Source organism: Phascolarctos cinereus, unplaced genomic scaffold (genome assembly GCF_003287225.1).
Source record: "Phascolarctos cinereus isolate Bilbo 61053 unplaced genomic scaffold, phaCin_HiC Scaffold_4;HRSCAF=312, whole genome shotgun sequence".
NCBI lineage: Eukaryota > Metazoa > Chordata > Mammalia > Diprotodontia > Phascolarctidae > Phascolarctos > Phascolarctos cinereus.
In genome coordinates, this window is record NW_027555847.1 from 666,294,537 (window position 1) to 666,313,575 (window position 19,039).

General features: G+C 42.7%; 1 protein-coding gene across 1 annotated transcript in view; it reads right to left on the minus strand.

The window, feature by feature from the left end:
* TJP3 (tight junction protein 3) overlaps positions 1 to 10,330 on the minus strand; it is a 50,243-nt gene extending 39,913 nt beyond the window's left edge. The window contains exon 1 of the mRNA XM_020971308.2: positions 10,182 to 10,330. The gene's annotated coding sequence lies outside the window, so the exon portion shown is untranslated. The remainder of the gene's footprint in view (positions 1 to 10,181) is intronic.
* Between the last annotated feature and the right edge of the window lie 8,709 nt (positions 10,331 to 19,039).

Genomic DNA, 19,039 nt, shown 5'->3' on the forward strand with positions numbered 1-19,039 from the left:
CTTTTCACAGATAGTCTTTCCTGATCTCCCCCACCCAGTTGTTCCCCTTCCCCTAAAAACCACTTTAAATATATTTCACATATTTATTTATCCAGGTACCTGTTGTTTCTCCTAAAAATAAAAAGTAAGTACTTTGAAAGCAACGAAAGTCTCTTTAAAAAATTCTTTTTATCCTCAGTGTCCAGTAGAGTGCCTGGCACAGAAAATACATTTAATAGATGCTTGCTGAACTGAATCAGGAGAACAGACTAGATGAAGCAAAATCTAGAAGGAAATGAACATAGAGGCCCAATGTCCAATAAACCCAAGAATACAATCTACTAAGGGAATTTTGGCAAGACCCAATGGGGAACCTGGAAATCAGTTTGGCAGAAAATTGGTTTAGGCAGCATCTTATACTTTTGCCACTTGACTGGAAGACTGCTTGAGTCCCTGAATTTTTCCCAGACAGCTCTGCCCTGTACCTTGGCATTTTGGGGTCCTTGTACCCCTAAACCTCATCAGCACCAACTTCTCAGGGTTGTTGTGAGGATTAAATGAGATAAATTGCAAAGCACTTAGGATATTACCTGGCACATAATAAGTGCTATATGTTAGCTGTTACTATAGTATAAAATTAAAAAGCTTTTTACATAAATGAAACAAACACAAGTAGAGTAAAAGATTAGTCAGAGATCAGGAAAACCTGTTGCATCAAACATGGCTGATAAAAGTTTAATTTACAAGATATATGAGGAATTGTCACAAATAGGTAAGACCGAGAACCATTCCCCAGTAGATAAGTAGGCAAAGGATATGAACAAACAATTTTCAAAAGAAATGTGAGCTATCAGCAAATATATAGAACTTAGTTGCTTGGTTTTTTTTTTGATACTTTTTCTTTACCTGGAATTGGAGGAGAAGGCATATTGGAGTCCCAACAGATAAGGTCGGTGTTAATTGTATCTCTTTGTTACAAGACAGAACTCTCTTGTTGGGGATGGGGGAGGAATTATTGGGATGAGGCAGCGATATTTTTAAAAGCATCAATAGGGGCAGCTAGGTGGCACAGTGGATAGAGCTCCGGCCCTGGATTCAGGAGGACCTGAGTTCAAATCCGGCTTCAGACACATAATACTTACTAGCTGTGTGACCCTGGGCAAGGCACTTAACCCCACTACCTAGCCAAAAAAAAAAAAGCATCAATAAAATAACAGGAACAAAATTGCCTTTAAGCGCTTGCTGAAAAAAAAAAAAAGCATTGTGAATGTTTCTACAGAACTTTCTTCTCACCTACCTAGGGAAATAGGTAGTTCAAGTATTATTATTCCTATTTTAGATGGAGAAGTTGACAGGGAGGTTAATGCAGTTAGTGACAGTAGCCAAGATTGAAATGAGGTTTCACGTTTAGTGCACTTTCTTTATACCATGCTGTCCTGCCCTCTACAGGAAGAGGGATTTTACTCATTGCTAGGTCTCAGAAGGCAGAACTAGGACAGGGGAGGGGGTGGTGGTGTGGGTGCTGATTTTGGGTTGATAGTAAAGAAAAACTTCCTAACAATGAGAACTATCCCAAAGTGGAATGGGCTGCCTTGAGTGTAGTGAGCTCCCTATCACTGAAGAGCTTCACATGAAAACCAGATGACCACTTGTGAAGATGCCATAGAGAGGATTCATGCTTGGGAGTAGTGGTAGTTAAACTGCATGCCCCCTAACGCCCTTTCCAACTCTGAGAAGGCACTCTGGCCCCCTGTCAATTTCTCTTTTTCCTCTTAACACCATACCAACTGGTTGTTCTCTTTCATTACTTCCTGAACAGGCAGGTTGGTCTCCCTACCTCAAGTCCTTTCCCACTCCGGTCCATCCTCTATTCCTCTGTCAAATTGGTCTTCCCAAAACCCAAGTCTGACCAAGTCAACCCCCTCTCCTCCTTTCAACAAACTCTGCTGGCTTCCTATTACCTCCAGGATCAAATATAAAATTCTCTGTTTGGCTTGGAAAGCCCTTCACACCCTGGCTCTTTCCTACCTTTCCAGTCTTCTTAAGCATTATTCCTCTCAACTTTTGGTGCAATTCAGTGACACTGTTCTCTTTCCTCACAAAGGACGCTCATCTCCCCACTCAGCTTTTTTACTGGTTGTTCCCCGTGCCTGGAATGTTGTCCCTCCTGTGGGTTTCCCTGGCTTCCTTCACATCCCACCTTCTGTAAGAAGGCTTGAATCTTAGTGCCTTCCCTCTGAGATTTCCCCAATGTATCGTGCACATATATGTCTGTACATAGTGGTTCGCATGTTGTTGTCCCACGCCCCCCTGCCCCCATTAGACAACAAGTTCCTTCACAGCAGAGACTTCGTATTTTTTGTTTTGATTTTGTTTTGTTTGTTTTTGTCTTTCTTTGTATGCCTAGCACTTAGCACAGTGTCTGGCACACAGTAGGCACTTAATAAATGCGAGCTGACTAATCACAAGGCTTGGAACATTCCAATTGAGCTGTTTTACCTGAGCCCTGGCTCCTCCAGCAGATTGGTAGTGGGAGGAGGGGAGGGACTTTCTAGTCTTCCCAGCACAAAGGGACTGGGGTGAGGACAGAAGGGCTGAGCTGAATTAATATTTGAGGCAAAGTCTTTGGGCCAGCTGTCTCCTGGACACAATCTAGCTAGCTCTTTCCTCTTTTCCCTTGCTCTTCTTTTCTTTGGTAAACCAAAGTAGGAGGGAGCTCAAGGACTATCTAGTTCAGCCTCACCTATTGCTTAAGGATTAATAATTCAATCAGCATGCAGAACTCATATAGCTACTGTCTTCTGCTCAATGGCTCCTCTCAGAAGGGCAATTTTGAAGCTCTGCTCTCCCCCCCCACCTCCCCCCTTTCTACTCTTCATACCCATCCATGACAACCCCATCCCTCTCATGTCCCTGGCCCATGATACTCTGCCATTCTTTTGTGACCCCCAAAATCCCTGTTTTATTGTTAACAAACTTGCCTTTATATTAGACCTGGGTCCCTTTTGCTAGAAATTTTTGCTGTTCATTTGGTTCAGTAATGTCTGACTCTTTGTAACCCCATTTGGAATTTTCTTGGCAGAGATACTGGCATGGTTTGCCATTTCCTTCTCCAGGTTATTTTATAGATGAGGAAACTGAGGCAAACAGAATTAAGTGAATTGCCCAGGGTCACCCAGCTAGTAAGTGTCTGAGGCTGGATTTAAACTCATGAAGACGAGTCTTTCTGACTTCAGGTCTGGTACTCTTTCCAGTGGGCTGCCTAGCTGCCCTTCCCTGAAATTACTTGTATATATTTTGAGTTTAAATTCTTTTGTCACCTACATATAATTTTGCCAGATAGAATGTAAGCTCTTTGAGTGCAGGGGCTATTTGATTTGTCTCTAGCAAGTCTCCTCTAAATGCTTGCTTGCAGGAATTGTAGAAGCAGAACTCCCCTTGCCCCCAATTACATTTAGGATAGGTAGTCTCCAACTTTCTCTCGAACCCTTTGAGGGACAACGAACTTGTTATTTTTCTAGGTGGCCAATTCCACTTTTGGACATCTTGAATGGTTAGGAGGCAGTGGGCCACCATGTTGGAACTAGAGTCAGATGGACCTGTTTCTGATCTAGCCTTTGATATTGTGACTTTGGGCAAGTCACAATCTCTCTGAGCTTGTTTTCTCATCAGTAAAATGAGGTTGTTGGATTAAATGGTTTCTAAGATCTCTCAGGTTTAAATATATGATCCTATGAAATTCTTCCTTTTAGTGGAATAAGCATGATATTACAGATATGATCTGATCAAGGCAGAAAACCCTCAGGACACACAGCACTGACTAACCCTTACTGACAGTGTCATGTGGGACAACTCAGTGTCATTGGGCCTCCATTTCCACATCTCTACAGTAAAATGATGGGCTTGGACTAGATTGCCTTTGAGGTCACTTTTCACTCTAGAGCTATCATCTCAGATGTTACCGATTTTTGTTTTGATTTTGTTGAAGAATGAGACCAGGGGTGGGGATAATCTCCGGGCCACATGTGGGTGAGCCCTTTGCTTAGTAACAGAAGAAAGGTATCTATATCCTTTTTTTCCTGATTGAGGTAAATACCTTTTGGCCCAACCCAATTCCGGCTAGTTCCCTACTGTCCTGAGGCAAAAAAGCTAACTGCTCCTTGGGCTAAACCTTCTTATGGGTGGGGGCAGTAGGGAGAGAGGTATGGAGGAAAGGGACAAAGCCAGCCTTAGAGAGGCAGAGGAAGAGGGAAGAGGGAAAGGAGGGCAGCTGTTTGGAAGGCCTAGGCTGAAAGGAAGAAGGGAGGAAGGAGTATGGCTGAGAGGAAACATTGGGGCAAATAGGTTAGGGCCTCTGACCCTTCCCCACCTCCCAACAATACCCCCTAGGGTTCACTAATGTGGGAATCAATCTATGCTTAGAAAAAGTTAGTGGGAAAAGTGTAAAAGGGAAAAAAATTTGATCTTGCATTCTTACTAATTTTGCTATTACTAATTAGGTCACTGGTTTGGCTCAATTACTCTTCCCTTTGAAGGCCTCAGTTTTGAAGGCATTGGACTAGATGCTCTCCAGAAATCTGTAGTCCTATGAAATTCCACTCACCCTGTGTCTCCATATTGGCCCCAGAAAGCCCTCCTTGACTGCTCCATTCCCTTCTCTGAGCTTTAGCCGCTGTATGGGAGCCACTTAATAAAAAAATGAAAAGAGTCCCATATTGCTTTAACAATTTCCTGTGTTTTCCTAACAATAATACTCAAGGAAATTTCCTCCAACTTATAGATGTGAAAACTGAAGCCCAGAAAGGAAGAAATTCCCCCCATTTTATAGATGTAAAAGTGGAGGCCCACAGAGGGTAAAAGATTTGTCAAAGGTCATGCAGTCAGTTCATGATGGCCAGGAGTTGAACCCTGTTCCAAGACCAGCGCCTTTTTGGCTCCATTATGATTGCCTCGCAATGCTCTACTACCAAGGTGACTGATCAGTTCACTGTCCATCGCTGAACCTCAGTTTCCTCATCTGTAAAATAGGGGCAATGGTACTTGTACTAGGGGAAGCGGCTTGGCCCAGGAGGTGGCAGGCCACGGAGTTAGGAAGACCTGGATTTAAATCCCCACTGACACACCCTATGTTTGTCACTCTGGGCATTGTCATTTAATAACATCTCAGCCTCTTAGGCAAGTCTCTCAGTCAATTAGCTGTGGGTAAGCAGGTGTAGCTCTATGTAGGCAGAGGGAATTTTCTCATTGGGAATTTCTTTCTACCAAAGAAATCTAGCTCTGGTCCAAAGAAAAGACTCGTGCTTCCTCTCCCACAGGATTGTGAGCTCCTTGAGGGCAGGGATGGGCCTTTTCCCCTCCTGTGTATCTGCCAATGTTTAGCATAGTGCCAGCTCATACTGGGTAGGTAATAAATGTTTGTTGACTGACTGTTGTAGGGAAAGTTTGTTATAAACAAACTTTCACGTGTTTTAGAGACAGGAGCAATTATAAGCAACAATGATATGCATCATTCTTAATTATGGTGTGATGGTATTCCAGAAGACCCCCCCCCCCATTTTAGAGAGGAAACAGAGGCCCAGAAATGGGATATGACTTGCCCAAACCACTCCTTAGCTGGAGAGCTAGGGCTCTATCCCTCCTCTTTCTTCTTGTTCCTATTATACTATGTTGACTCTGAGCCTGACTGGGGGATTTCCTGGTCAGAGGAGGATGGAGTTAGGGCTAGGAAAAGTTGCCTGCATAGATTAGACTATATGGCCAGCAGAGGGCAGGGCTGGCCTGCCTGCAGGAGTGGGTCCTTTTGGGGGAAAGCAGGCATCAGCGAGAGCCAGGGGCTGGAATCCAAAAGGCTTCCTACCCCCAGGGGTTATTGGTTCTGAGGGCCATGGGAGGCAAGAGCCAGAGGAGGAAGTTAAGCAAAAGGTTTATTTACTTTCTAGTTGACCCAGGAACTGCCAGGCCAGGACTGCCTCCTCAGGGCGGGCTCTCTAGCTCTTATCTCACAACCAAACAAGTTTGACAGGAATCCAGGAACCCAAGAATGAGTCTGAGAGGTTGGGCATTAGGGCTAGCAGGCCTCCAGAGTTCTGGAGCTGGCCGTAGGATCATCAGATTTAGAGTTTGGAAGGACTTTAGAGATCAACTGATCTAACCTCTTCACATTACAGATGGAGAAACTGAGGCCCAGTGGCAGAGCTCAACATGTGAACCTGGGTCTTCTGACTCTAAATTGAATCTTCTTTTCACTGTACCACTGTACTTCATGAATGAGGAAAAATGCCCCAGTAATTATCTTGGCCCTACATGTTCTCCAGGCCATATACCTTTTACAGAGGCCAGAATAAGAAAAGCCCAAAGTTGGAAGGGCTGTCAAAAGTCATATAGGCCCCCTCTCCCCAAAGGATCTTCTTAGGTCTCTGCTTGAACACTTCTAGTGGTAAGGAATTCACTACCTGTTGAGTTAGCCCTTCCATTATTGGACAGCTTTAATTGGAAGCTGAAGAGGTTTGGAGCAGGGATGGGGAACCTTTGGCCTAGAAGGCCACATATGGCCTGAAGGCCAAAGGTTCCCCACTGCTAGCTTGGAGTATTGGCCTGGGGATGGGCTCTGTGTCTGTAGTCTGAGGATCAGTCTGTCTGAGTTTTGCATTTTAGCATCAAAGTGGTTCTTTCTAGGTGATTAACTTGGGTCATGAAGTTATCTATCTTCTAAGATATTGCTAAGGCCATCTCTACTGGTGGAGAGAATGCCCATAGCAAGGAAAACAGAAATCCTTCAAGTACACACACACACACACACACACACACACACACACACACACACACTGCACATAGCAAACACTAAATAAATACCCTATCTCTATCTGTCTGGACAGGGACTGGACTAGATTCTATCGGTACAGAGAACTCCTAGGTGAGAACTTTTGTCAATGCAGGTCAGCACCTCCTCAGTAACTTAGTCTTAGAGAGTTGCCTGGGCATACTGAGATTTTAAGTGATTTGCCCAGGGTCAAACAGTCAATTTGGGTCAGATATGGGGCTTGAATCCAGGTTCTGTCTGTGAAGCCAGTTTTCCAACCACCCTAAGATACCACCTCTCATTCTTTCTTCTGCTGAGCTGAAATGTTTCCTTCTCTATGATATGTTGGTAGCTAAGTGGTGCAGTGGATAGAGTGCTGGGCCTGGAGTTGGGAAGAACTGAGTTCAAATCCAGCCTCAAACATTTACTGGCTATGTAACCTTGGGCAAATCACTTAACCCCTGTTTGCTTCAGTTTCCTCAACTGTAAAATGGGGATAATAATAATACCTCTCAGAGCTGTGAGAATCAAATAGGATAATATTGATAAATAGCACATAGTAGGTACTTAATAAATACTCGTTCCTTCCCTCACATTGGTCCCAGAGAGGGGTATTGGACTAACTCTCAGAGGTTTCTTCTAACTTTAAGCCCAATTAACTGAGCACTATAGTCCAGCAGGAGTCTGACCCAAGCAGGTGCTTCCCCATAGGAAGACTACGGCCCAAGCTCGCCTTTGATTTGATTTACAATTGGTTTTTCAGAAGTCAAGACGATTCAGTCACCAGGCTGCAATGGCCTTCCTCCTGGAAACAAGAAAAAGGTCCAGTCCCCTAGCATAGGGGTTGTTAGGCCAGGCCCATTCCAAAGTCTGGCTCCTCCCTAACCAAACACACAGTTGGAATCAAAGCCCTCACCATGGACTTTCCCCCACACCCCTGCCACCAGAAAGTACTCAAGGCCACTACTCCCCTCTGCAGGTCACCTACACTGGTCCGGCAGGGATTTTAGAAGCTATGGAAATGGGACTGGGAAGTGGGGGATGGGTAGAAGGTTAGGGGACCAGCCCCTCCCCCCCCAAAAAGCCCATAGATTCAAGTTCACAAACCTCTTCCTCCATTTGGTCACTAATAGCTCTGTATTTTGAGAATTGCCAGTCTTGCTGTTTGATTAAATATGTCTCTAGAGCCATGTTTAATGTCCAGCAAAAGAAAGCTCTCTTCTCCATCCTTCCCCCCCCCATCACTTTACTATCAAGTTCCCTCACTGAGGACCCTCTTTCTCTTCCTTTTTCCCCCCTTACCTCTTGCGGTTGGAGATGAGCCCAAGTGAATCAATGAGTAGATTCCCTCTCAGGTTGGATTAGATAAACTCTGTAATCAGCCCCTTTCACCTCTGAGATTCTGTGTTTCTCTGTGATCTGATAGAATCACCAAATTGGAGGGCTGGAAAAGGCCTCCGGAGCCATCTAATCTAACTGATAGTTCTGGCCTTGGAGTGAAGAGGCTTGGGTTCTGGCCCTAACCACAGACAAGTTATTTTACTTCTCTGAGACTCAGTTCCCACATCTATAAAATTGAAAGGGTTGGATTAGATGATCTCTAAGGTTCCTTTTGGCTGTGAAATCCTATGATCCTGTGATTGTCCTCTGGGCCTCAGTTTCTTTCCTTTGTAAAATAGGGGTGATATTCCTAACTCTAGTTACCTCCTAGGGCTATCTTAGGATGAAATAAAAGAATGGATGGGAAGGTGCTTTAGAAATTAGGAAACCCTACAAGGAGGTGAGGGACGGTTGGTATTAAGCCCAAGGAGGGGAAGAAGAGAAGACTCTGGCACTGGGACAAGAGGGGAAAATCCACTGGGAAGGGGGTTCAGACTTGTGCCTACTGTCGAAAGAGACCCTGAGGAATGGTGTTCAGACCCATGGGCACTCTGCATTCTGAGAATAGGAAGAGGAAAAGGAAGAAGGGCAAGGAAAGATCTCCCAAATGAGAGCTTGGAACCCAGGACTGGAAAGAGGAGAATAAGGCCTCATCTCAGAGCAAGAGGCCTAGGAAACAGCATTCCCTCAGAGACGGTTAAGCCTGGGAGCTGAGCTAGGTCTCTAGATGGGTCACAGGGATGATTTCTGGCAGCTCTAAGGTCCCACATCCCACCAGATCCTGATATAGAGGTAGAGGCTAACCTGGGCGAACCTCTGCCCAGAGGAAAGCCTGAGTCTCCATTTTCCCATCCCTGGTCCTGGGCAGAGCTAGGCCTTGACTAAGTCCTCATCCCTAGACTTGTGTCCCTAATACTGGCCCCTGGACTCCAGTCACCTTAGAACAGAAAGGAGGTGCCTTCCTGAGCCTCCTTGGTGCTGCCTCCTCTGAGGGCTAGTGCAGGTCTCTGTTGACCATGGCTTTGGCGGTGACTGTGGTCAGGTTGCACCTCACAAAGCCAGCTTGTGATTGAAATCAGCTGCTTCTCCCCAAGGGAGCTACCCCAAGAGCTTGCTTTGTCTGAACTATTCTCCTGACAGTTGAGGCAGGGGCCAGATTGGATATCAATCCAGACCGCCTGGCTCCTTCCCAGCACTAGTTTGGGGCTCCCCACCAGAGGACCTAGTGTCCTCCACCTTGGGGGTTGAGAGATAGGGTTCCCCATCAATCCTAGTTCCTTTAGGGCAAAGAGCAGAGTATCCTTCATCTTGCTTTCCAGCCAAATAAGGGTATTTTCTATACAGAAATTGAGACAGAAAAGGTCACCCCAACAGTGACGCTCCACCAATCTCCACCTCTCATGCCTGCTCCCGACTCTCCAACTATCATATTCCTAATCTAGGTCACTTTTCAGGGTGGTATTGGAGGGGAGAAATCCTGTGCATCCTTCACTCCCCTTGTTACCTCGATCCTGCCCTCCCTCTCCCCTTGGAGCCAAGTAACTCTGTTTGGAGCCAGAGTTGCTAGGAAGATTCCAGGAGATAGGGTCAGCCTCCCTTCACCCTTTGCTAGGTCCAGTAGCCATTCCCCATTGCCCACCTGGAACCCTTCCAAGATGTCAACTAGCAACCAGCAGCATGGAGGAGGTGAAGATTCTGGTTCTCTAGTCCCGAGCTCCCCGGCAGGTTGCCCCCTTACAAAACCATGTCAGATGCCGGGCAGGAGTCTCCTTTTCCTCTTTGGGAGAGGGGGTTGGAGGACTGGGAAGGACTAGGGTCGACAGAGTTAGTGTGTGTGCCTGTGAGGAGGGCGGAATGCAGAACTTCCGTCTCAGGCAGGGACCATCTCCCACAAACTTGGAGTGGGACTGGGGGGCAAGATAAAGATGGGAGGAAAGGCATGCGTGTGTTTGTGGGGAGGGAGTGGTATGCGCGCGCCTTAGAATGTATTTGGAGGGTGGAAGTGCTGGGAAAAAGTTCTTACCTGTTTGGAGAGATTTCGTCTGGGCAGGCAGGAGGGGGACTGTGCCTGAGCGGGTAGGGGGAGTGAGAAACCAGGAGGCTCCCAGCTGCTGCACTTCCCTGCTGCGTCTCCTTCACCAAGATGGATCAGGTCTAGGCAGAATCCGCTCCAGAGGAGTGGCAGTGGGGGCGTGTGAGTTAGCTGGGGAGGGAGGGGCTGCTTTTTCACAATTGCTTTCACTTTGAAGCACCTGATTTTAACCCCTGACTTCCCAGAGTTCACTTAATTGTGGTTTCTCTCTGCTGGCAAAGGAAAGGAGCTGGCAGGGTGGGTGAGTTGCAAATCTCTACTTCTGTCTATAGGGATGGAACCCTGAAGCCTCAGCCCAGTCTATCCACCTCCTTCCTTTCACATCTTTCCTCTTCATTTGTCTCAATTCCTTTTTCGAAGCTGGAGAACTAAGTCTGGGCAAGACACTCATTTATTCTCCTTTGGGCTTTTATCTATCTATCTATCTATCTATCTATCTATCTATCTATCTATCTATCCATTCATCCATCTATTTATTTATTTAGGAGGTATGTGGAGGTGTGGGAGGAAAGTTGATCCTTACGTATAACTTTGTTATTAAGTGGGCCACTTCTGCATTTGCATACAATTTCCATGTCATCTACAGGAGTCAATCAAAGGCAGAATGGTACCATGGAAAGAGCCCTAGATTGGTAGGCATGAACTTTGGTCTCCTGAGTGATCTTGGATGAGTCACTGGAACTCTTGTTTCCCTGTTGAGGTCTGAAAGATTTTGATCCCTCAAGGACAAGAGTATAGGACAGGGTCATCTGGAATGAATTCACAGACTCAAGCATTCTTAAAGTCAAGGCAGCAAAGATTTATTGCTATGCTATACTGAGGACAGAGGTCCTTAAGGTGCCATGGTGGGTAGAGCTCCTTAGGGAACTTGAAACCTAACAGGAATGATGCTAAAGTTTAAATAGGAAAAGTAGTGAATTATATGCTGAGTATGTTAATTAGGTGATTACATACACCTAAGTCATTCACTACCAGGAGAAGGGAAGAGAGAGTTCCTAAAGGGTATATTTTTGGTCTGTTATGTCTGTAACAAGGTAGTTTTGTTTGGGAGTTGACGTCTATAGCTTGACCTCTGGATTGTATATGGTAACTGTGGGCATCAGTACTTGATAGCAAGATTGTACTGTTCATACAAGGGAAATTCTACAGAAGTCAGCTTGTTCTTGTAACAGGGAGAGACAGTTTGCCTCACTGGGCCCACTCGTGAGTCTCTGCCAGAGATAGGGTCCTTGGGCTGGAGAGAAACTGTCAGGGATAGTGTTTCTGAGGCCAGGGAGAAATTGGGGTCCAAGCACAGGCACCCAAGCACTCTATCATCCCCATCTTCACAATGAGGGGTTGGAATTCTCTGATCTCTAAAATCCCTTCCAGCATATTCTGAGGTCTATTTCATTTTAAAGCAAGAATTTAGCATCGCTTCTTCCTCAGGATTGTCACTTCATGGATCATAGGACTGCTCATAGGATTCAGAGCTATATAGACTACCAGTCCTTAAAAGAGGCCCTTTGACCTAGAGGGCCACATGTAGCTTCGAGGCTGCTGGTTCCCCACCCCTGGTCTAGTCTAATCCCGTCAGTTTAGAGATAAGGACTGTGCTCACTCACTACAATCACTGGGCCAGAGAAAGACCAGGGAAAGGAGAGACAATGGACATTGGTGGGGTGAGAGAAGAGGTGTTGGGAATGAGGAAGACAACTGAGTCTTTAGATGACAGCTAAGAGATTGGCTGTCTCAGGTACTTTGAGACATCCCTTTATACATATAAGCCTATTCATACATATAAGTGTTTAATTGTTCTCTACGATTAGTTCAAAATAGCAGAATGTGGAAGAGAAATCTGTATTTTGTGTTTTAGGCACAAGTCTTTTAGGAAACTTATTTTAAATTTAGATTATTTGAATCTAAACAATTCTGTAAAGAGGGAAAGATAGGAGAGAGAGGGAGAGGGAGGAGAGGGGGAAAAGGGAGGGAGAGGGAGCAGAAATTGAGCCATCCCTGGGCTCTGAAAAATGTCTTTATAAGCCTAGCTCTTTAGCCCTTTTGTAGTCACATCTATTGCATTCCAGGATAACAAACACACACACACACACACACACACACACACACACACACACTTCCACAATGAGATAAAACATACAGCACTGAGGGTAAAACTCAGTTATTTTTTTTTTGTTCAGCAAAGAACAATAGTGACTTAACTTTCTGCACCATCTCGGAGAGTAATTTTCCAAAAAAAAAAAAATTCAACACCCTCTTTGACCCACTCCTTTCAAGGATTTGCCTTTACAACTGATCAAAGGTGAACCCAAGATATATTTCAATCTGAGACTTCCTTCTTCTCTTAGGCTGCTCTTTTGCATTAACCGGGTCAAGTGAATCAGCCCGGGGTACCCTGCCCTAGTCTGGTCACTACCCTAATTACTTGTGGGAGGAGTCTTTCTTGGTCTATCTGGGGAGAGTGAACCAAGACATTGTTTCCTAATTGATAGTTAAATCAAGAGTGAAAAGATTTTTCTCTTTCAGATTAGTTCAAAGGCTTGAGTAGTGTAATTTTTAAATGCTTTATTAATATTTCTAAAAGGAGGGGGGCTTTAAGTCTATTTCCATGATAGTACCAAGATTTGCAATAGAACTCCCACCCCTCATAAACCTATGGCACATTCTTTCATAATATAAACACCAGTAGTGGGGAGCATAACAGTAAAGCATGAATAGGGATGAAGTATGTGAAATCAAATGTGAGTCCCCACATGGGATTTACACATATGGAGGGGGAAACAGAGCCATCCCCATCACAGAACCATACAGTCTCAGACTTGAAATGTCTTTGAGGTTTACTTTAAAAATAGTATTAAAAGTTTAACAATAAATACCAATACAATCAACCAAACTTTCCTAGTAATGATTTTCATTTAAACTAATTTATTTTAGCTAACAATATAGCCTAATAATTTTTGAGTCACTATGTCTAAATCTGTATCAGGATTCTATGTCCATTCCTTCTTTCATTTTTCCTCTCAATGTAGTTTATTCTTCTGGTTCTGGTTTTGTTTTTTTTTTTTTACTTTGCATTATTTCATAAAAGTCTTTTCAGATTTTTTTCATTCTTAGTACTTGTTGGTCTTAATTACTGTATAACATTTTTTTGGGGGGGGGGGGGCTAGGCAATGGGGTTAAGTGACTTGCCCAGGGTCACACAGCTAATAAGTGTCAAATATCTGAGGCCTGATTTGAACTTAGGTCATCCTGACTCCAGCGCCGGTGCTCTATCCACTGTGCCACCTAGCTGCCTCTTGCAGCATTTTTTTAATCCACCTCCTAGGTAGAGTTCCTATGTGTGTAGCCATAAAATACAGTAATAAGTGAAAAGCCATAAAAACTTAAACTCTGTGAAAGAGAGAAGCCCTGGACATGGTGACCTGTTAGAAATCTTAACTTAGATACTAAATCATAACTTAGACACTGAGTCATAACTTAAGATATGAAAGCCAAAACAAGAATATCGTGACCCATGTGTGACTGGTACAAGATCAATATACAAGCTTATATTTGGGCATAACATTGGCTGAAAGCCCAAGTTCATTGCTAAGCAGAAAACCAAAAAATATCCACCAATCAGCAGTGATGCACTCTCCAGCTCCTGCTCCCTTTGTGTTCTATAATTTTCCTGGGGATTTTTGGGGTTCTCTAAACAGGGATTCACTGATTGGTCTTCCACCACCCCAGATTGAGGATGATTAATATCTTGGCAAGGATCCATCACACTGGCCCCTAATGTAAGTAACCCAATTGATTAAACTACTACCTATAATCAGTTTGGAGTTCCTTGGCCTCTTCTTTTGGTATAGAACTTGTCCCACTGTTTGAGGGGAGGGGGAGATGAAGGATTTTCTAGGTGGGGAAATTCAGGTCCTTACACCATGTATCACAATTAATTCAACCATCTTATCCCCTTATTCTTGCGCATTTAGGGTATGCCCAGTTTTTTTTTTAAATCACATGTAGTACTGCTGAGAGGCAATTCATTAGAATGCATAGATGGCTAGCCTCAGCATCAGAAAGACTTGGGTTCATGTCTCATTCTGAAACATACTAGCTACGTCATGTGGAGCAAGTCTCTAGGACCTATGCAGGCAATACTTTCACACTACAAATTAAAGAGTAAATGATCTGTATTGGTAGCTAGAGTTTCCTTACAGGAAATTCTCTATACCCAGGTCTGGCCTTTTCCCTCTATGGCCCTACTTCCACCTCCAATAATACTACTTTGGAAATATTGGAACACTTGCTCTTTAAAAAAAAAGTCATTTTCAGGAATTATTGAGTCAAAGAATATGATTTCTTTCTTTCTTTTTTTTTTTTTTGGTAACTCCATCTATGTATTGCCAGAGTGCTCTCCTAAAGGATTTGCAATTCCTAAGAGCCATGGATGAAAGTCCCGGTCTTCTGAATCGCAGCAGCAGTGCATTTTGTTGTTTTTAATTATTTTTGCCTGTTTGATAGTGGGTGGAAATACCTTAGAAGTTGACTAAATTCGAATATTTGGGATTCCTTGTGATAAAGGGCACTTCTTTCTTTCTTTCTTTTTTTGTGTAACACAATTGGGGTTAAAGTGACTTGCCCAGAGTCACACAGCTAGTGACTTATTTCTTCTTTAAAAATTTTATTTGGAACTTTACGAATACTCAATAAAATGAACATTTCCATGTTCCTAGTAGAATAGACAAGACAATTGTATACAAAGTATAGATCTTTATTATGCACAGCTGGATTTTCTTTTGAAGTAGATAATGAATTAATCTTGAAGGTTTTAAAGCTGTCCTGCTTGTCTGTGCTTCTTTCTGGCCTTTCTTTTGTTTTCTTTATTTTTAAAAAATGCCCCATGATCCTCTTTTTTTCCCCCTTCCTTTTCATATTTCTTTTCCTTTTCCTGTGACTAACCTATCCTTATCACTCCTGGTACTCCTACCTCCACCCACATTAAAAAAAAAAAAGAAAAGAAAAACAAAGCCCCTGTAACAGATATGCATAATGAAGCAAAATAAATTTTCATATTGGCCAAATCTGAAAATGTATCTTATTTTTTCATCTTGAATATACCATCCCTTTGTTAGGAGGTGGCTAGTATGCTTCTTCATTAATCCTCTGGAATTATGGTCAGTTATTGATCAGAGTCCCAAGTCCTTTAAAATTCTTTTTATTTAGAAAGTTGTTACTTATATATTGTTCTCCTGGTTCTGTTCACTCCAATCTGCATTAGTTCATACAGGTCTTCCCAGGTTTCTTGGAGGCTATATAGTCTATAAAGGCAGCTAGGTGGTGTAGTGGATGGAGCTCTGAACCTGGGTTCAGAAAAACTAGAGTTTAAATCTGGCCTCAGATACTTACCACATGTGTGACCCTGGGCAAATTACTTAACCTCTGTCTGCCTCAATTTCTCCATCTGTAAAATGAAGATACTAATAGCACCTACTTCTCAGGGTTGTTGTTAGGATAATATTGTGAGAATAATAAAGCAATCATAAAGCACTTTGCAAACTTAAAGTGCTATATAAATGCTGGCTATAATAATCATCATCACCATCATCATTGTAATACAATATTCCATTATATTCACATGCCATAATTTATTTAGCCATTTCTCAATATATGGGCACTCCTTTAGTTTCCAATTCTTTGCTACTACAAAAAACAGCAGCTATAAACATCCGTGTCCTTTTCTTCTTTCTTTGCTTTCACTGGGGTGTGCCTACTGCCAATCAACTGTAACTTATGGGCCAGACAAGCCTAGATAAAACAGCAAGTTACCCTGAGGGAGAGAAAGGAGGAAGAATGTGCCAAGCCATCAATCACCAGCACCCTGTCAATCACTATCTCTCCTCAGATCCTGATGTAGATCACTTAGAATTATCAGCCCCAAAGCCTGGAGATTAGCAATGGGCCCCAGACCATCGATCAGCCAGCCCTGCTTTCTGCCAGTGACTCACCACCATCATTCCCAACAGTAGCTACTGAAGAATGGGAAAAGAAAGTTCTCACCACCATAGTCCTTGGCACTGTTAAACGGCTCAACATTAGAAATGTATGTGATTTTATCAGTTGAAATGACGTTAAAGATGTATTATCATCCGTTTTACTATTGTCCTCAAGGACCATGGGACCTTTCCATCTGACTTGCAGCTGCAATATAGATGTTGTTTCCCCCATTAGGATATGAATTCTTTGAGAGCAGGGAGTATTGTACTCTTCTCTTTATATCCAGAATTCTTTGCATATAAAAAGTTACTAATAAATGCTTTTTCATTCATTCAATAGGTGTGTCAAAGCATAGTTTAGTGACTCCTTGGACACATTTTCCCAAATCAAAGTTCACCAGCAGTGCATTAGTCATTCATTAAATCAACGAACATTTATTAAATATCTACTATGTTCCAGTTACTATGATAAGGGCTGGGGATCCAAATAAAGGCAAAAAATAGTCTGTGCTTCCAAGGAGTTCACAATCTAATGAGAAAAACATGAAAACAGCAGTGCGCAAACTACGTAGGGGATCAACTGGAGGCAATTAGCAGAGAGAAGTTGTTAAGGGGGCTCAGGAAAGTAGAAGGTCGGATTTTAGCTGGGACTTGAAGGAAGTCAAGGGAATCCAGGATGCAGAGATGAGGAAGGAGAATATTTCAGGCACAGAAGATAGCCAGTGAAAACGATGGTTTGAGGAATAAGCAAGCAGCCGGTGGCACTGGATTGCAGAGTATATGGAAAGGAGTCAGAAGTAAGAAGACTGGAAAGGTAGGGAGGGGCAAAGCTATCAAGGGCTTTCAAAGCCAAACAGAGTTTTCTATTTGATCCTGGAGGTAATGGAGAGCCACTGTGTATTGACTAAGGGAGCGACATGATTAGGCCTGTATTTTGACATCTGAAGGGAAGATAGGTTGGAGTGGAGAGAAGCAGAGAGACCAATCGACTCAGTCCATAGGCTGAAGAAGTTGTGATATATGAGCATGATGAAATGCTACTGGGCTATAAGAAATGATAAGCTCAATGATCTTAGAAAAACATGAATAGACTTGCATGAAATAATGAAGAGAGAAATGAGCAGAACCAAGAGGATGTTGGTTTTAAGCAATGTTGTTTTAAGAACAACTTTGAGCAAATAAATCATTTCAATTATTATAAATACCCAAATTAACTACAAAGGACATATGAAGGGAGACACTATCTGCATCCAGAGAAAGAATTGATAAGTAGAAGTGTGTATCGAATGATTTGACACATATAAACATATTTGTGTCTAATGGTAGCCATCTCTAGAGTGGAGGGAAGAAAAAAAGGGGAAAAAAATTTCCATGATAACTTTACTATATATTTAAAAGGAATAGGGCCAGCTAGGTGGCACAGTGGATAGAGCACCGGCCCTGAAGTCAGGAGGATCTGAGTTTAAATCCGGCCTCAGACCAAACACTTGACATTTACTACCTGTGTGACCCTGAGCAAGTAACTTAACCTCAATTGTCAAAAAAAGAAAGAAAGAAAGAAAGAAAGAAAGAAAGAAAGAAAGAAAGAAAGAAAGAAAGAATTAAAGACCTGAATTATGAGTCTTGACCTCTTTTCAGAGGTGAGGGACCTCAACAAAAAGGAAAATATCTGGAAGGAGTTTGTTCTCTCTTCATCTCACCAGTTGATACGGTTCTCAAATTGCTAGTCCCAGCACCCTACAATCCATTTTAGCTTTTGGCCCTGCCCTGGTCACAATAGGTAGAGGCTTGAGTCATATATAGCTATGGCTGCCATGCCTGAAAATATCAGTCTGGGCACAGTGGCCTCTAAATACCTAGTTGGCATGGCTTACAGAATGTGTGGACTTATCTTTTTCCTTCTCTCTTTTGTGCCCCAAAATTCACTTTGGAAAGTCTTCAGTGGGAAAAGATAAGGAATCTCAGGGATATGGGGGGTATCTTTAGACATTTAGATCACCCTTTCCTTCCACTCGTGCCTTACCAATCTCTTGCCATACCAGCACTTTCACAGGGGCATTAGAAACACTTATCGCACACAAGTTTTATCTGGATTTTGTTAAGTTTCAGAAAGAAAGCCGTTGGAATTTTTTTATGTAGATAGATTTGGTTTCTTTGTCTGAAAACTGCCTGTTTGTATCCTTCGACCATTTATCAATTACAGAATAACTTGTATTTTTATAAATTTGACTCAATTCTCTATGTATTTGAGAAATGAGGCCTTTATCATATACATCAAGATACTTGTTGCAAAAATTTCCTCCCAGTTTTGTGCTTTCCTTGTAATTTTGGTTGCATTGCTTTTGTTTGTGCAAAGCTTTTTAATTTTATATAATCAAAATTATATATTATACATTTTGTAATTCTCTCTATATTTTCTTTGGTCCTAAATTCTTCCTTTACCCATAGATCTGACAGGTAAACTATTCCACGCTTTCCTAATTTGCTAATGATATTATCCTTTATGTGCAAATCATGTTCCCATTTTTGACCTTATCTTGGTATACAGTATGAGAAGTTGGTTTATATGTAGTTTCTGCCATACTGTTTTCCAGTTTTTCCAGCAGTTTTTGTCAAATAATGAGTTTTAGTTCCAAAACCTTGGATCTTTGGGTTTAGCATATACTAGTTTACTGTGGTGATTTCCTAAAATGCAATTTGTACCTAATCTATTCCACTCATCCACCACTGTGTTTCTTAACCAATAACAGACTGTTTTGATAATTACTGCTTTATAATACAGTTTGATATCTGATACAGCTAGACCACCTTTTG